This window comes from Balaenoptera borealis, assembly GCF_965194805.1.
Source record: "Balaenoptera borealis genome assembly, chromosome: 3".
In the NCBI taxonomy this organism is placed as follows: Eukaryota; Metazoa; Chordata; class Mammalia; order Artiodactyla; family Balaenopteridae; genus Balaenoptera; species Balaenoptera borealis.
The window spans coordinates 108,477,976-108,493,372 of NC_138866.1; the positions used below are offsets into that span (position 1 = coordinate 108,477,976).

The 15,397-nt window shown below is 39.5% G+C and overlaps 1 protein-coding gene across 2 annotated transcripts in view; it reads right to left on the reverse strand.

Annotated features, from left to right (window-relative positions):
* The window catches only part of LOC309626823 (uncharacterized protein), a 426,800-nt gene that overhangs the window by 247,782 nt on the left and 163,621 nt on the right, over positions 1-15,397 (reverse strand). For both annotated transcript variants that reach the window (XM_082388186.1, XM_082388187.1), the window contains exon 2: positions 8,094-8,188. The gene's annotated coding sequence lies outside the window, so the exon portion shown is untranslated. The remainder of the gene's footprint in view (positions 1-8,093; positions 8,189-15,397) is intronic.

A 15,397-nucleotide genomic window follows, 5' to 3' on the forward strand; every position in this document is an offset into this window, starting at 1 on the left:
AATAGATAATTAGGTTTTATTTCATAATAATCCATGATCCTATCTAGTCAAATGTTCAAACCTTTTGACCTTTTGACAAATTCCCAAAACCAAATTCTAAAAGGAGTCTTTTTGACCTCAAAGTAACTTTGAGATTTCCTAAAGAATCCCTGGAAATCTCAAAGGATTTGTCTCTCACCTTGTAAAAGAGAGCTGTTAAACCAATTAGGCGTATTTAGTATATTCAATTACATGGGAAGCATTGTCAAATAAGTGATGATAAGCCTTCTTAAGTTATATTTGTATGGATGCATATTACTAATAACAGTGTTCTAGAAATTGTAGGAAATTCCTAAAAATCTAGTACGTCCTGGTATGTTATCAGTCATAATTCCAGTTATTATTTTTAAATGCTGTTATGTCACAGAAATAACCAAATTTCCTTATCAGTTCCATTATAATGAACTCTCATCAGATCTTTAACCATGGGCATTTTTAAGTCTTTTGTAGTTTACAGACAGTTACTGTTTTACTCTGACGCTTTTGCAAAAGTGAGATTCACAGAAAGGACCCTATCAAGTACTCTTAACCACTGACATCACTGCCAAATTTCAAGATGTTGCAACTTGGGTGTGTATTTCAAAACTGAAGAAGGCTCCACATGACATCTGGTCCTATGTGAACACTGGAGAACTCAAAATTGAAGAAGAGAAGTAGCCAACATCAAGGTAAACTGCTTCCTCCCAAGACAGTAGATCAAGAACATTTTTTTCCATTCCTCCCTCCTTTTCTGGCCATACTCTTCCTAATTCTTACGGCATGAAGGTCTTTATGATTCTTCTTTTGTCTTGCTCTGGCTTGGAAAGATAATGGCATTGTTTACATATCTCAGGCCATTGCAAGGGGGAGTAATCCAACCTCCAAATGACTGCTGGACTTGCCACAATGCTAGTTAGTGATACTGTACTTCGGCCCATCACAAATTTCTCCCTGATTTCCAATGCCTCGGTTTCTCTGGAACAAACTCAGCCCCTTCTCTATTGTGCCAGACTCCTTAACCAGGGGAGTCCATTTCCCTGCCTCTGATTAACAACCAGCAACCCAAGGAAACTTGCATCCAGGCTCTGTACAAAAAAGGTGCACAGGCAAGGGTGACTAGAATAAAACCACCTGTGCATTGTACAGAACCTTCAATTTTACTGACCTCCATGGCTGTCACCTTTCCAGTCCTGGGCCACAGACTCAAATGGAAATTACCAGGAGGCATTCATGATTCAAAATTAGTTTCCTGCGGCAGATCCCTACTGCCCTGGATAAGAGTAAGTGCAAATGAAGCTATGATCAGGAATCTCTCCTTAACTCTGGAAGATATTGTAGAACCTGCTGCTAAAGCTATACCCCCCCAAAAATGACCCATAGATTCTCTGGCCAAAGTTTTTCCTGATAATAGAATAGCCTTAGATTATCTTTTAGCTGAGCAAGGAGGTGTTTGTGCTGTGGCTCACACCACTTGTTGTACTTGGATTGACACTTCTAGGGAAGTTGAGACTCAGCTACATAAGATCACTGAACAAGCCAGTTGGCTTAAAGTGACTCCTTTAATGGAGGTCTTTCTTTGACTTATTTGATTCTGATTGATTTGGGTCATGGGGACCATGGGTCCAAAGTACACTCCAGACATTGGGAATTCTCCTGCTTATAATAATCATAGTAGTCTCCCTGGTGTGCTGTATTCTCTCAAAAGCTTTAAATGCTTATTCACAACTTCTAACCACCAAGTAAATGACTAGACTCCCTAAGATTAGAATGTAAGAAAAGGAATGAAGAGAATGACTGATTTAAAGAATGAGAAACCAACATGGTGACCTGTGAATACCACATAGAGGATGAGAAGAAACGGTGAAAACCTCAGAGCAGTGATAGGAGTAGTGCTAATGCCTTAAATTTCGTTCACATCTCTCAGTTACACTGAGAATCTCATCAAAAAGGGGGGAATTATTCAAAACAAGATAACAGGCCTAAAATGGAGTCATTTACGCCAAGCCCTATGTCACCAAACCAAGAATTAATTACGGTTTCAGCTCTCCCAGAAATGGAATCTTAAACCAGCCAATCAGGAATCACCTGATCAGCACTAGTTAGGTAATCTGACCGATAGATCCCTGCCATTCCCTAAAGGAAAGTGACTTTTCAATAACCAAAGCACTTTTTTGTCTAGTATAACTTCCTTGTTCCGATTCCCTCTGGCTATAAGAGTCTTTGATTTCGTACAGCTCCTTGGAGCTCCTTTCTATCTGCTTGATTGAATAGTGCCTGATTCAAATTGATTTTTGTGCAAATAAACTCAATCCCAATATGCCCCAGTTTTTTTTGGTTTTTTTTGTTTGTAACAGTGGTATTCTCTTTGGAAATCCAGCCTTTCATACCAAGGTTTGTATAAAACAAGATGCACCTTTATTTCTTGGTATCGAATTATGGTAACTGTCTTAGATCACTTGCTGCCTCCCATGTTACCTTCAATCAGGATGTTGTGTGGTGGTCATCATCTTTATATTGAAAGGAATTATTTCAAGTGCCTAAAGAAAGGATTTTTACATGTGTTATTTCATTCAGTCCCCTGCCTGAATAATCTTAACATCTGATCTTAATTCCACCATGTTTTCATGCATCTACTTCCCTTGCATCAGAAATTTCACCCGGATAGGATGGTTCCATTTGGTGTTGAGGTGGGGAAGCAAATCTTGCTCTTTTCCCACAGATGGAGACATGGCTGCCTGGGATTTGGGGATTTAGAATTTCTTATTAATGGCAAAATCTGGAATGTTGTTGTAACTCAGGCAGCAGATGGTCACTGTCCTGAAGGAAAAAGGGCAGTCTGGGGTAGAGACACTGCTCATAGGGATAACGCCACATAAACATCTACCCAGAAATGGCCCAGCACAACCACTCCGAAAGTGCCAATATGGTACCCCTGAGGGGGAGATGGAACTGCCCCTGGGGAGCAGGACAGCAGCAGCTCCTAAGAAGTGATGAGTCACATGTTTTCTCATCCTATCATCATGGAAGGTATAGAGCTGCCCAGGAGGTTTGGGGACCTGTTATATCAACTTCAGAGCACTCATCTAAGTGCATTACAGTGCTCTGCCTTATCTAATTCTCATGACAACCTTGTGAAATAAGTACTGTTGGTTTACAGACAGAGAAATGGAGACACAGAAACGGTGAGTAACTTTCTGGGGATGGCACAGCTAGTCACTGGCAATGCTGGGATTTGAATACGGATGCACAGATGTTTAATGTAATTTATTATATTGATATGACCCCTATTCTTCCATGCAAATGCTTTACACAGCTTATGGGAGGGCCCTCTTTTTCAAGACTATCACCAGAACTTCAGATACAAGAGACAGGCAAGCTAGTACTAGCGGCACTAGAAACAATAGTTGTAAAGAGTATGTACACAGTAAAAATTTGTCATTATTGTATCTATTTCTGTAAATTGCCTGAAACTAGTATTTTATCAGACCCATTTTACAGATGAGCAAACGGTGGCTTTAAGAGGTTAGGTAGTTGCCACAGTCACACAACATATTTGGCCTAGATCAGAGATTCGAATCTGCTATTTCTAATTCTTTTCTATTTTCCAATCACCACTCTGGGTTGTCAGGACAAGCCATTCCTATCTGGGGCCCACACCCTCTCCTCCACCCCATCCTGAACAAATGCAGTTTCCCCAGATTCCCTTTACCTACTCCCCTTTGTCTCTGTCACCCCTGAGGCCCGAGATGAAAACTATTCAGACAGTTTAAAACTTAGTTGCAAATTTTCAGGTAGGGAAATACTGTCCTACCCCAGGCAGGCTCCTTCACTGTGAATCAGGTAGTCAGCGGAGCCTCCCAAAAGGCACGGACGCTTTGTACAAGCTGAGCTGAAACCAAGCAACTGCAACTCCTAGCACTAATAATTACTGAAATTTGTTGAGAATAACAATAGCTCAGTAAAGCCCAGTGTTTCCCTAAAGGGCAACTATAATAGGCCTGTAACTTCAAACGTGTAAGAATAATTTGTTATTCATGTTAATCCCCTCGCCATTGCCAGCGACATCAATCTTTTTCAAAGGGGGACACTGGAAAAAACCACTGAAGTCTGAAGGGAAGAGACAGGCACGAAGGTGAGCAGTAGCCAGCACAGCAACTCTGCGGTTCTGCTTGTCGCTGCCCGAGACCTGGAGTGTTTCATTCGGGTTTATCCTCCACCCCAGGCCCATTTGGCTACAACTCCCCAGTAAGGCAGGGAGGTGGACCAGACCACCATCAAGCCATTCCCGGCCATTTTTTACAAGGCTAATGTAAGTTTAAGAACTTTTACCACGGAGGTCCAGGCAAGATTACTCGCCCTAGTTAAAGTTAATGAATTCTTTGCAGATTCTGTTTCAACTCGGAAACGGCACCCACTTTAAAAACTGTACACACACCCAGCCAGCCACACTGGTTTCCAGGACTTCGTTTTCAAAGTCGCACAAGTGTCTCAAGTAAAAACGATGCTTAGGAACAGGCCAGAAGCCGGCAATAGAAGAATGAAAACGTAACACGGATGAAGGTGACTCTGGAAAACCAAGATTTCGAATAAATTGAAGGGACAGCCTGTGGGTTAACATCTCGGAAAAGAAAGGAATGGTGTTGGTCATTTTCACGGCCTCCCCTCCCCCCTTTTACTCAAATTACGTATGAAGGTTTATAGGAGATGCTTTCCACTCACAGTCACAGATGGGCCACCCCATACCTTCCTTTTCTTGTTCCATGTACATTAGAGAGAAAGCAAAGGAAAGATTTTTCTTTTCTGCTTTACTTTGCCTTGACATGGTACCCGAAAACAGGAGCAACGGTGATATCTAGCTTTCCCAGATCCTGGCACTTGGGGGAAAACAAAGCTCCTTTCTAAGTGGATACTGATCGAAGGACCTAGAGCGTGGGAAGCTAATTGAATGTCCACTTTCATAAAACAGGGCATCAGATCCTTCCCTCTGCCGTCAGCATGCAACAAGCCATACACCCTTCCAGGCTCAGAGAAGGCGAACCCCGGCCAGCGGCCCCTCCTGGGGAGTTCTTGAGCCAGTAACCTCGGCAGCCTATAACTAGGCTATCTCCTTCAAATTGCCCAGGAAATCACTCGAGAAGGGGTGTTGGTCCCGCTGTCTGGATGGGAGACCGTCTGGGGCCCCCTATTGGCAGGGGCAGGCCCGAGAGACAGAGGGTTGTGTGCTGGGCACAGTGAAGGAGAGCAGGTGCCGGCCGTTGTCTAAATAAATTATTCAAGATTCGCCCGGCCTGTAGCTGAGAAGCTGCAAATGGTTTTTACCTCTGGCATACATTTTTTCTCTTTAGTAATATTTATAGCTCCTTAAATTAAAAAAATTACATGCTCATTATATAATATTTTAGCAACAGGAAGAGTACAACGTAAAAGTAAGAACGTTTAAGTCTCCTTCTCCTAGCACCCCATTCCCCAACACTATGAACACTTAGGGATGTATCCTTCCAAAACTTTTTTCTAAGCACACATACCAGCATATCTTTCTGTAGGTTTGTGCTCCCAGCCTCTGAAACCTGCGCTGCTCTGAACTTGCCCATTCTCTTTTATGTCCTGGGCTCCAACATCGGATACGGCCTTCACGTCAGGTCTGCCATGGGACCTTTGGGTGACGTTTTCCCACAATACCCCCAACTTGGCCCTGACAGCTTGCCTCAGTTCTGAGTCAGTTCAGCCATTGATCATATTTAAGCTGTGTTTCCTGCAACTTGAATGCCTTTTATTTGTTTTTAGAGAGTTGCCCGGCCTTCCTCTCATCAGCAGTAGAAGAGAGCTGGCCATGGTGATTTCATAAGCCAAAACGCAAACAAGTTGTGAATAAGACCTTCCAGCCTAGAGAGAGTAAAGAGTATTTCCTAAATTCTAAGAAAATGTTGCTTATAAGATTTAGTCACAGATATATGGGGAGAAAAGAACAAAATACTACATTAAGCATATTTATGAAGTATAAGATGATTTTATGAACTATAAAACAAAATTTTTTCTTAATGTGCATTTTTGAATCCAGAAAATATGATGCTTTCACTCCCTCACCTTTCATAACCTGAACTGCGATCTCATACCCCAACCCCCTTTTTTTGGCAGGCTCTACCCCAATATGTTATCTTAGATATCTGCGACCCTAAAAGATGAATAGTCTCAAATACTGGATGTTTAACGTGAACGTGAGTTGGGACCTGAATTAATCTCAATCATCTTGACATTTCACAGTGGCAAACCCATTTCTGCTATGAAAAGGCTGTCTGGAATGACTTCTCCATTAGGAATCCTGCCCGCGGCCCTTTAAAAATAAATCATATGTGTGGGTGATCCTACTCTTCATGGTTGTGGGTGGCAGAAACCACGGGTCTTAGTCGCAAGTCTAGAAGTTAACGACATAGATAGAATCTAGAAATGCAAAGGTTATGGAAGAATATGAAGCCGAGAGGGATTTTTCCTGTTTCAGGACGACGTTCTCAAACGAGGTTATGAGATGAGGTAGTAACTGGTCATATGGCAACAGGTACCACTAAGCCCTGCTCCGTCTCCCCTCACCAGTCAACCAGCAATTCCTCTCACAAATAGTCCAGTGCCCACGTACACGGGATGATGAAGGAATAAAGCTGGCCTGATGAATGGGTGTGATCTCAGACATACTAAATATCATGACCCCACCCAACCTATTATGACATTTAAAATTCTACCCCTAGAAATTCATTTATTTGCATCTATGAGTCCCTGAGAAGAACAATATCTTAAGCTATTTAACTAACTCGCGATTAGAAAGCTACCAGGACCTAACGATAAGGAGCAAGATATTGATACAAAGGAAATGCCGGGAAGGTGAAGATGGATATTTAAAAGGAAGTTAAGGTGTCAAAAACAAACTGCAGTCTCTTTTTCATCTTACTTATGGCTTGCCCTTTTTTGGAAAAATTTCTTCTTAGCAGTGCAAAACCCCTAGGAAAAAAAATGGTTCACTCTAAGGAAGCTGGAGGAGGATTAATTCTAAGCAGATACTCATATTCTTGGGAACCAAAAGGGGAAGCCTTTATGGATTCCAACCATCCTGACCCTCTTTTCAGCATAGCCTTGAATGTCGATGATAATGTTAATACACATAAAGAGATACCGGGTAGGGGAACAAGAGCTTCGACTGAATCCAACCAAAAGACAACCCCACTTGGTTTCAGCACCCTCCCTGCTATGGGGCTAATTCCTAACAGAAGACAACAAAACTATTAAAAAATTTAATAAAGTAACCAATTAAATATTTCAGAGTACCTCATTACAACATTTCACTATTTGCACTGATTATCATGTGGCTGCTTATACAGATGCCCATAAATCTGACTGCATTAGGTTCTCAGGCTTTTATTTGAGATCATTTCTTCTCCCTATGTGGACTTGCCCAGGAAATGAGATTTAATGAGTCACCGTCCTCTGTGATAATCACAGGAGAGCTCATTAGCTTTTTTGTCAGATTTGTACCTACTATCTGCCCCCAATATGCTTATGACTTCTTTTGAGTTAAATATATTACCAAAAGGGAGAGCTCAAAAAGAGCATGTCTGTGCTGAATGCTGCAGATCTGAAACACTATATAAATATTTTTACATATGTTAAAAGGCATCTGAGAGCAGAAGAGAAAAAAAATAACAGAAACACATCCCCTATTGATAGCATCGCTACTTAGATGACATACATCATTAAAAGAAATAAAGTTAGACATTTACACCTTTAGAAGCCCTGTCAAATCTGTTTAAATGCCTGGGCTGAATCAAAGCAAGAAAGGGTTCAAAGGATAGAGGAAAAGAGTGTCATGATTCTTAACAATTTATCAAGTTTGGTGCATCCCCCATTATGAATCTTAGGATACTTCACCAAGGTCTCCCAATCTCATGACCTTTGGTTTTCACTGGAAATGACCAGATGGCTCTCATAGCACTTCATGAGAAGGGATGAAGTCCTACATTACTCTCAAGGAAAGATGAAGTGAATCTTCAGTCCTTCCACAGACCATGTTAGTAATAAGTTTGACTCACCTTGCACTGAAACTGCCCATAACAGAAGTCACGACATTAATCGCCTTCAGCAGAAATCATCTGAGTGGTCTTCTGGGTTGCCGTTTGGGTCCTTCCTAGGTACAGAGTTACCCGGGTGAGAATGTTTCTCCAGCAAGGCTGAATGACTGCCATAGACCAGTGCCCGGCTCCCAACCTATGTTTACTGAGCTAAACAAGAGCCATAAAGCCTTTAGGGAATGCAAAGACTATTTCACCTCTAAGGTCCTTAGATTCAAACAGAAGTACTTCTGAACCCTCTTTGGGTTTCATATCTTTTTAAGAATCTGATGAAAAAATATGAACTGGCTCCAAAGAAAAATGTCCCACCCCCTTACAAACGCATGCACAAACACAAAGACACACACACACACAGAGAATATTTGGGGGTACAATTCTGGAGAGTTCCCCAGCACTCTGATCTTATTTCTAGAACTGCTTGGGGTCCCTGGACCTAAGACTAGGTCTTGTATAGATTATGATATCAAGGGACGAAATAAAAAAGTAACACTCATTGAGAACTTACTCTATTAAGAACAGGTACTATAACATTTCATTCAACCCCTACAACAACCCTAAGAGGTACATCTGTTATTATCCCCATTTTAGAGACGAGGAAACTGAGGCACAGATAATTTAAGCAACATTCCCAAACAGCCAGCTGGTGGCAGAGTTAGGGCTTCAAACTCAGTGTGGCTCTGGAGTCCATGCGCTGAACCACTAGGTCACTGTGTCTCTCTTATGCAACACATTTTTATTTTAAGGCATGTTCACTTCTGTTTTCTCATTTAATTTTTGCAACCCCCTCTAGTAGTTAGATTAGATAGCTATCCCCACTTGAGTGGGTGTTGAAAGCATTTCCAAAGTGGAGCAGGAGATTTGCTTTTCACTCTCTTTTTCAGACAACGAAGTCACAGTTGATGAAATTAAAAATTAAAAGCAAAAATTCTGACTTGAGTCTCCTTCCTCCATTAACTACAGGTTGAAACGCCCTGGAAACACATCTAATTCCTTTCTTCCCAACCGTCCTCTGCCTTGAGGACTAAGTCAGCATGGTGAGGTTTTGAAGCCATGTGGGGTTTCCTGCAGAAACCTGGCTTCCTGCGGTTCACAGAGCAGAGTTTTGTTTCTACAAAGGAAAAGGCAAAGGGAAGAGCAGGAAGAAGAGGAACGGTGTCAATCTGTAGAAAATAACAACACTGTGTGAGTATGATCATGCTGGACATTAGATGGACATCTCTGTCGTCTCATGTAGTTCTGAATCTAACTGACGTGTAAAATAATTTTTTTAAGTATTTAAACCCTCCCTTATCTGAACTCTACCTAGCATTTTTCAGTGCTCGGCTGTTCCCACTCTTGAGTCAATTTCTCCTTCCTTAAAACCCCTATCAGCATGTACTACTAGTTCTTCCCTGTCATTCAGTGTCAGACATTGGTCCCACCTTCTTGTTCCAATGAAACAGCAGACTGCACTAACACAGTCCCCAATCTCCTTCCTCTAAACATGCATAGAAATGTTGGGGGAAACGTAGCACTTTTCTGAAAGAGAACCAAACATGAAAGAAAGAATGAGAAAGAGAGAGCAGAGAAGAAATCCCCAGGTAATAGAAATGAAGAATGCATAGCCAGAGTCGCCATCTTGGCATTTGTAAACTGATACTCCGGTGGCCCAGCCGGATATTGGGTCTACATATTGGCCCAAATGGCAAGAGGCAGGGGTCCAACTGCCCACTTAGTAACAGGAAAGGTAGAATAAAGCTTGTGCAAGATGGGGAACTAGGAATGACAAGCCCATATGAAGTCAGGATCCTAGAAGGCATATTTGGGCATGCAGGGTACAGAGTCTGAACTCATGTTATCCACCCAGAAGGAAACCTCAGTGTAGCAATTAAAATAACTGGCTGCAGACCAATAAAACCACTGAGATGCCTATCATAAGAAAATGCAAAACTACTCTGTAGAAGTATTTTCACAACCCAAGGAGCACGGGGTGTCCCCCAAATGGGGAAAACCCTTTGCTAAAAGTAAGCTTGCCAACTCAAAGAAAAAATTACAAATCACAAGAGGAAATAATCCTTCAAAAGAGAGAGTAAGCAGACAGGCAGAGCAAAAGGGGAGATTAATACTCTAAGAATTTAAGATAATAGAACAATCTGAAGCAGGCAATAAAAATAAGCATATTCAAAACAAAGACATAAAAAGATTGGAAGCCATGATGTAAGAACAAGACGCCATAAAACAAAAAGAAATAGCTTTGACTAAGTCATGTTATAACTTCTGGAAAAAAAACGAAAAACAGAATTATTTAAATTTAAAACTAAATAAATGGTATATCAGTTTTCTAGGGCTTCCATAACAAAGTACCACAAACTGGGTGGCCTGGAACAATAGAAACGTATAGTCTCACAGTTCTAGGGGCTACAAGTCTGAAATCAAGCTGTTGGCAGGCCACGTTCCCGCTGAAACCTGTAAAGGAAAGATGGATCCTCCCTTGCCTCTTCCAGCTTTTGGTAGTCCCAAATGTCCCTTGGCTTGTGACAGCATAACTCCAATCTCACACAGTGTATTCCTCATGTCCCTTCACACAGTCCTCCCTCTGGGCATGTCTCTGTGTCCAAATCCACCTCTCTTTTTATGGACACCAGTCAGACTGGATGAGGGTCAACCCTAATGACTTCATTTGAACTTGATTACCTCCATAAAGATCCTATTTCCAAATAAGGTCATATTCTAAAGTACTGGCGGTTAGGACTTCAGTGTATCTTTTTTGGAGGACACAATTCAACTCATAACAAATGGGTTTAACATTAGTCAGATACAAGAGAAGAGAATCAATGAAAAAAATTTCATCAGTGAATGAAAGAATCAATCAGAAAATTATCCAGAATGCAATATAAAAAAATTAAGAGATAGAAAATATAAAAGAGAAGTTCAAAGTTATATAGGACAAAATAAGATTCAACCTATATCTCTTAGGAGTTTCAGAAAGATGAAGAAAAAAGGCATGAGAGAGATGCAATATTCACTGAGATAATAGATGGGATTTTTTTCCAGAATTTATGAAAAATAAGTGTTTAGATTCGGAAACATGCCAAGAGAAAAGTAGGGCAAAGAGAAATAAATACACAGCCATATATATATATACATATATATATATATATATATATATATATATATATACATATATGTATATATATACATACATACACACACACACACACATATGTGTATATACAACTTAAAACGAAATTACGGATCAAAAATAAAATCTTAAAAGAAATGAGGAGAAAAGATTAACTATAAATAAATAAAGATTAGATTGATGGCAGACTTCTCATGAGCAAAAACAGAAACCAAACCAAAACTAATCTATGCTGGTAGAAGTCTGGATAAGGTTTAACTGTTGGTGGGTGAGGGTGGGTAGTGGCTGGCAGGGGGCATGAGGGGCGGGCTCCTGGGGAGTCGGCCAGGTTCTGTTTCTTGATTTTGATTTCTAGGTTTTGATTACATGGGCTCATTGGGCTGTATAATAATGCTATATGTGCTTTTCTATATGTATATTATATTTCAACAAAAAATTTTAAAAAGAGAGACCAGAAGACAAAGGAATAGTATCTTCAAAGCACTGAGGAGAAAAAGTCAGCAAAATGATCATTCAAGTAGCATGACAAAATAAAGACATTTTTCAATCCAATGAAGACTGTGAGACTTTACTATTCACCACCCACGTTGAAAGAACTACTAAAGGATGTATTGTAGTAGGAAGAAAACTGAACCCATAATGAAGGAATAACATTGCAAGGAGCAATACTGAGGGAAGAAATTGATAAACATGTAAGGTAAATCTAAGTAAAACTTACTGAAAAACCAAGAGTAAAGAAGACAAGTTTTTGACCAAGGAAGAATTAAAATCCTGAGGGGAAAAAAATATCATGGATGATGAGAGGGACCTTTGGGTACAAAGGTCCTTGTATAATTTGGGATAAATTTTGGCTTAAAGTATACAAGTTAAAAATTTAAAGATGTTTAAAAAAATAAAATAAAATAAAAAAAGACCAAAAAGAAAAGGAGTTATAGAGCAGAAACTAACACAACATTGTAAAGCAATTATACTCCAATAAAGATATAAAAAAAAAAATTTAGATAAGATAAAAAAGATAAGAAATAGAATATATAAAACTAAAAGATAAGAAATAGAATATATAAATTTCAAACCAGTGGAAAGGGGAAAAGGGATAAAGAAAATTCAGACTAACCAAGAGAAGCCAGTAAAGGAAAAAAACTAAGCCAGGAAAAAGGAAGGTATACTGAAATAATAAACAAGATTATGGGGAAAAGTCCAAAGAAATCATGATTTAAATAATGAAATTTAAAAGGATTAAATTGGCCAATTAAAGAGAGATATTCTTAAATTTTTAATAATTCAGTTATATGCTGTTTGAAAGAGACATGCATGAAACACAGTGATCCAAAGTTGAAAGTTAGTATACAAATACTAACCCAAAGAAAGTTTAAAAATACTAAGATCAGAGAGCATTCAAGAGGGGAAAAAACTTACTAGGAGTTAAAATTGTCATTAGTTTATGAGAAATAAAAGGACCAATTAATTCTTCAAAAAAATATAACAATCATGAGATTGAATAAACCAAACAACATGGTCTCAAACTACATAAAGAAAGAAATTAACCAAATTATAAGAGATTGATCAATTCTGCATCATGCTGGGAGATTTCTTAAACACTCCTGTTTTAAGTCTGATAAGTCTAGTTGATGTGCATACATTTCATGTTACAACTAAACCCTAAAATCCTTGAAGTAGGGTGCGTATCTTCTGCCATGTTCCCCAGCATATGAAAGGCACTTCCCTGCCCCTCAAAGTAACCGTACATAACCCCTTCTCATATAATGGATGGAAGGCTAAGTGCTATAAGCAAGTGCAAAGCACAAAAAGTGCATACTAATAAGTTATTAATGAGAGTAGACACTTTTTTTAACCAGCAAAACGAATTAATAGTAGAATAATTAGTGAAGATTTAAGACAATGGATTGAAAAGAGAAAAAATGTATTATCTCACTGTACTTCTTTTGCAGTATTTATGAGACACCAGGTTCAGACCAAATTATAAAATTACTGTATTAACCAGAGGATCACTTATATTCCTTCTAAATGGGAAAAAAATTAAACCTGGAAAGATTAAAGAACTGTAAACAGAATTCGCATTTAAAGGACACACGACAGTAGCAATTATGCTACCCCCTAGTGGCAGAGCGTGGCAACCCAAAGCGCTTTCTATCTTCTGGGTCATTTTCCTAACAAAAAAACTAAGCTACAGACCATAGCGTTGATAGTGATAAGTGTTCGATTAATGTCTGTTGTTATTGTCATCATTATCATCATCATTTTCATCACGCTCAGCCTATAGCTAAGTGCCTTTGTGACAGCCAGCAATTTCCAGGCCATCAGCTGTGCCCAGGGCTGCAGGGTCACACCACATAGAGAGGGCAATTTATATTCAGGGAACAGCTTTTGGCCACTTTTCTCAGAAGGTGGCAGTATAACCATCAGACACTTGGAGACTGCCTGGCCTTTGTAGTATATCATGCAAAAGCAGCTCTTTGAAGATCAGTAATGTGAAGTTCTATCCTAAAGAACACTAAGGGTGTTCATCATGGAATAGAATGCCATTTTCGTACAGCCCTAAACTAAAACGGAGGCAGACATTTCGGTTATAACTCAATAGGTCCCATCCCATAGGTATGCATGCCCCACGTGAAGGGTGTAAATTCATGTTAAAAAGGAGTTAAAGCCCCTATTTGCCAAGAGATTCTCTTATAGTAAATGCCATAACCTCTAGGTAGCGGGCAACAATTTTATCATTTCTTACTTTAGTGAGGATCTACACTCGAATTTGTTGAGAAGGTCTAGCATGTGGTTTCCATTAAGCTTCCTTCTAAGCCCAATGCCTCAGTGCAGGCTTTGCAAAATCTATTGCGCTTTAACAGAAAAGCAGCGTTAGAATCCCTGCATATCTTGCCCTACACGTGAAACAGTACTCTTTGTGACTTGAGTAATTTCCCCTAGGCTCTAGGTCATTCTAGTTGTGTGTTTTAGACTAGTCAGGTGGAATGCTTAACTAAAAATATTAAATATTTTCATGAATTAATACTAATCAGTGGGCAGAGCAGCTAGAGTTGGAAACAAACATGGAAGGAATGTGATCAAAGGCAATTTGAAGATGACCTGGCAGTCTAAAAGGCAATGGTCAAGTATCCTGCTTTAAACGTTTAATGTGTGCACGTCACACAAAAACGAATGTGGCAAATTGTGATTCCAAGCTAAACACAAATCCACCCAGTTGTCAACCTGCCTATTTGGTCATTTTTAAGTTTAAAAACACTGTTGATCGTGAAAGCCACAATTGGCTGCCATTTCAAACCCACCAGAACGGCTAAAATGAAATGTGCAACGCTGAATGTTGCCAAGGGGATGGAGCATCTGGAACTCCATTCCACACTGTTTGGGGGGACTATAAAACGGAACAATGGGGAGAACCATTTGGCAGTTTCTTACACAATAAAACCTACATCTACCCTATGACTTAGTATGCGCACTCCTAGGTATTTACTTAAGATAAATGAAAATGTACGTCCTCAAAAAGATCTGTACCCAAAGAGCAGAAGTTTTAAATTTTGACAAAGTCCAATTTATTGGTTGTTTATTTTATAATTCATGCTTTTGGTATCTTATCTAGGGAATTTTTGCCTATCCCTAGGGTTGTGAAGATTTTATTTATTTTCTTCTAGAAGCTTTATAGTTTTAGCTTTCGCATCTAGGTCATGATCCATTTTCAGTTAACAAAAAAGATGTGTACATAAATGTTCATAGCAGTTTTATTTATAATGGCCCAAAACTGGGAACTATGAAGTGTCTCTCAACAAGAGAATGGAAAAACACAATGTGGTATATATATCCATACAGCAATAAAAAGGAATGAGCAACTGATATACATAACAACCTAAGTTAATCTCAAAAACATAAGTTGAGTAAAATAAAGGGAGACACAAAAAAGTATACTTTATGTTTCTATTTATATGAAGCTCAACAAGCAAATCTAATCCAAGAGGACAGAAGCCAGAACAATGGTTGCCTGGGTTTAAGAATCAGAGGATGCTGAGTGAAACAGAGCACAAGAGAACTTTCTAGGGGAGATGAAAATGTTCCATAACTTGTTCTGAGTGGTAATTACACAGAAATTCAATTGTCAAAAGTCTTCAAATTGTACACA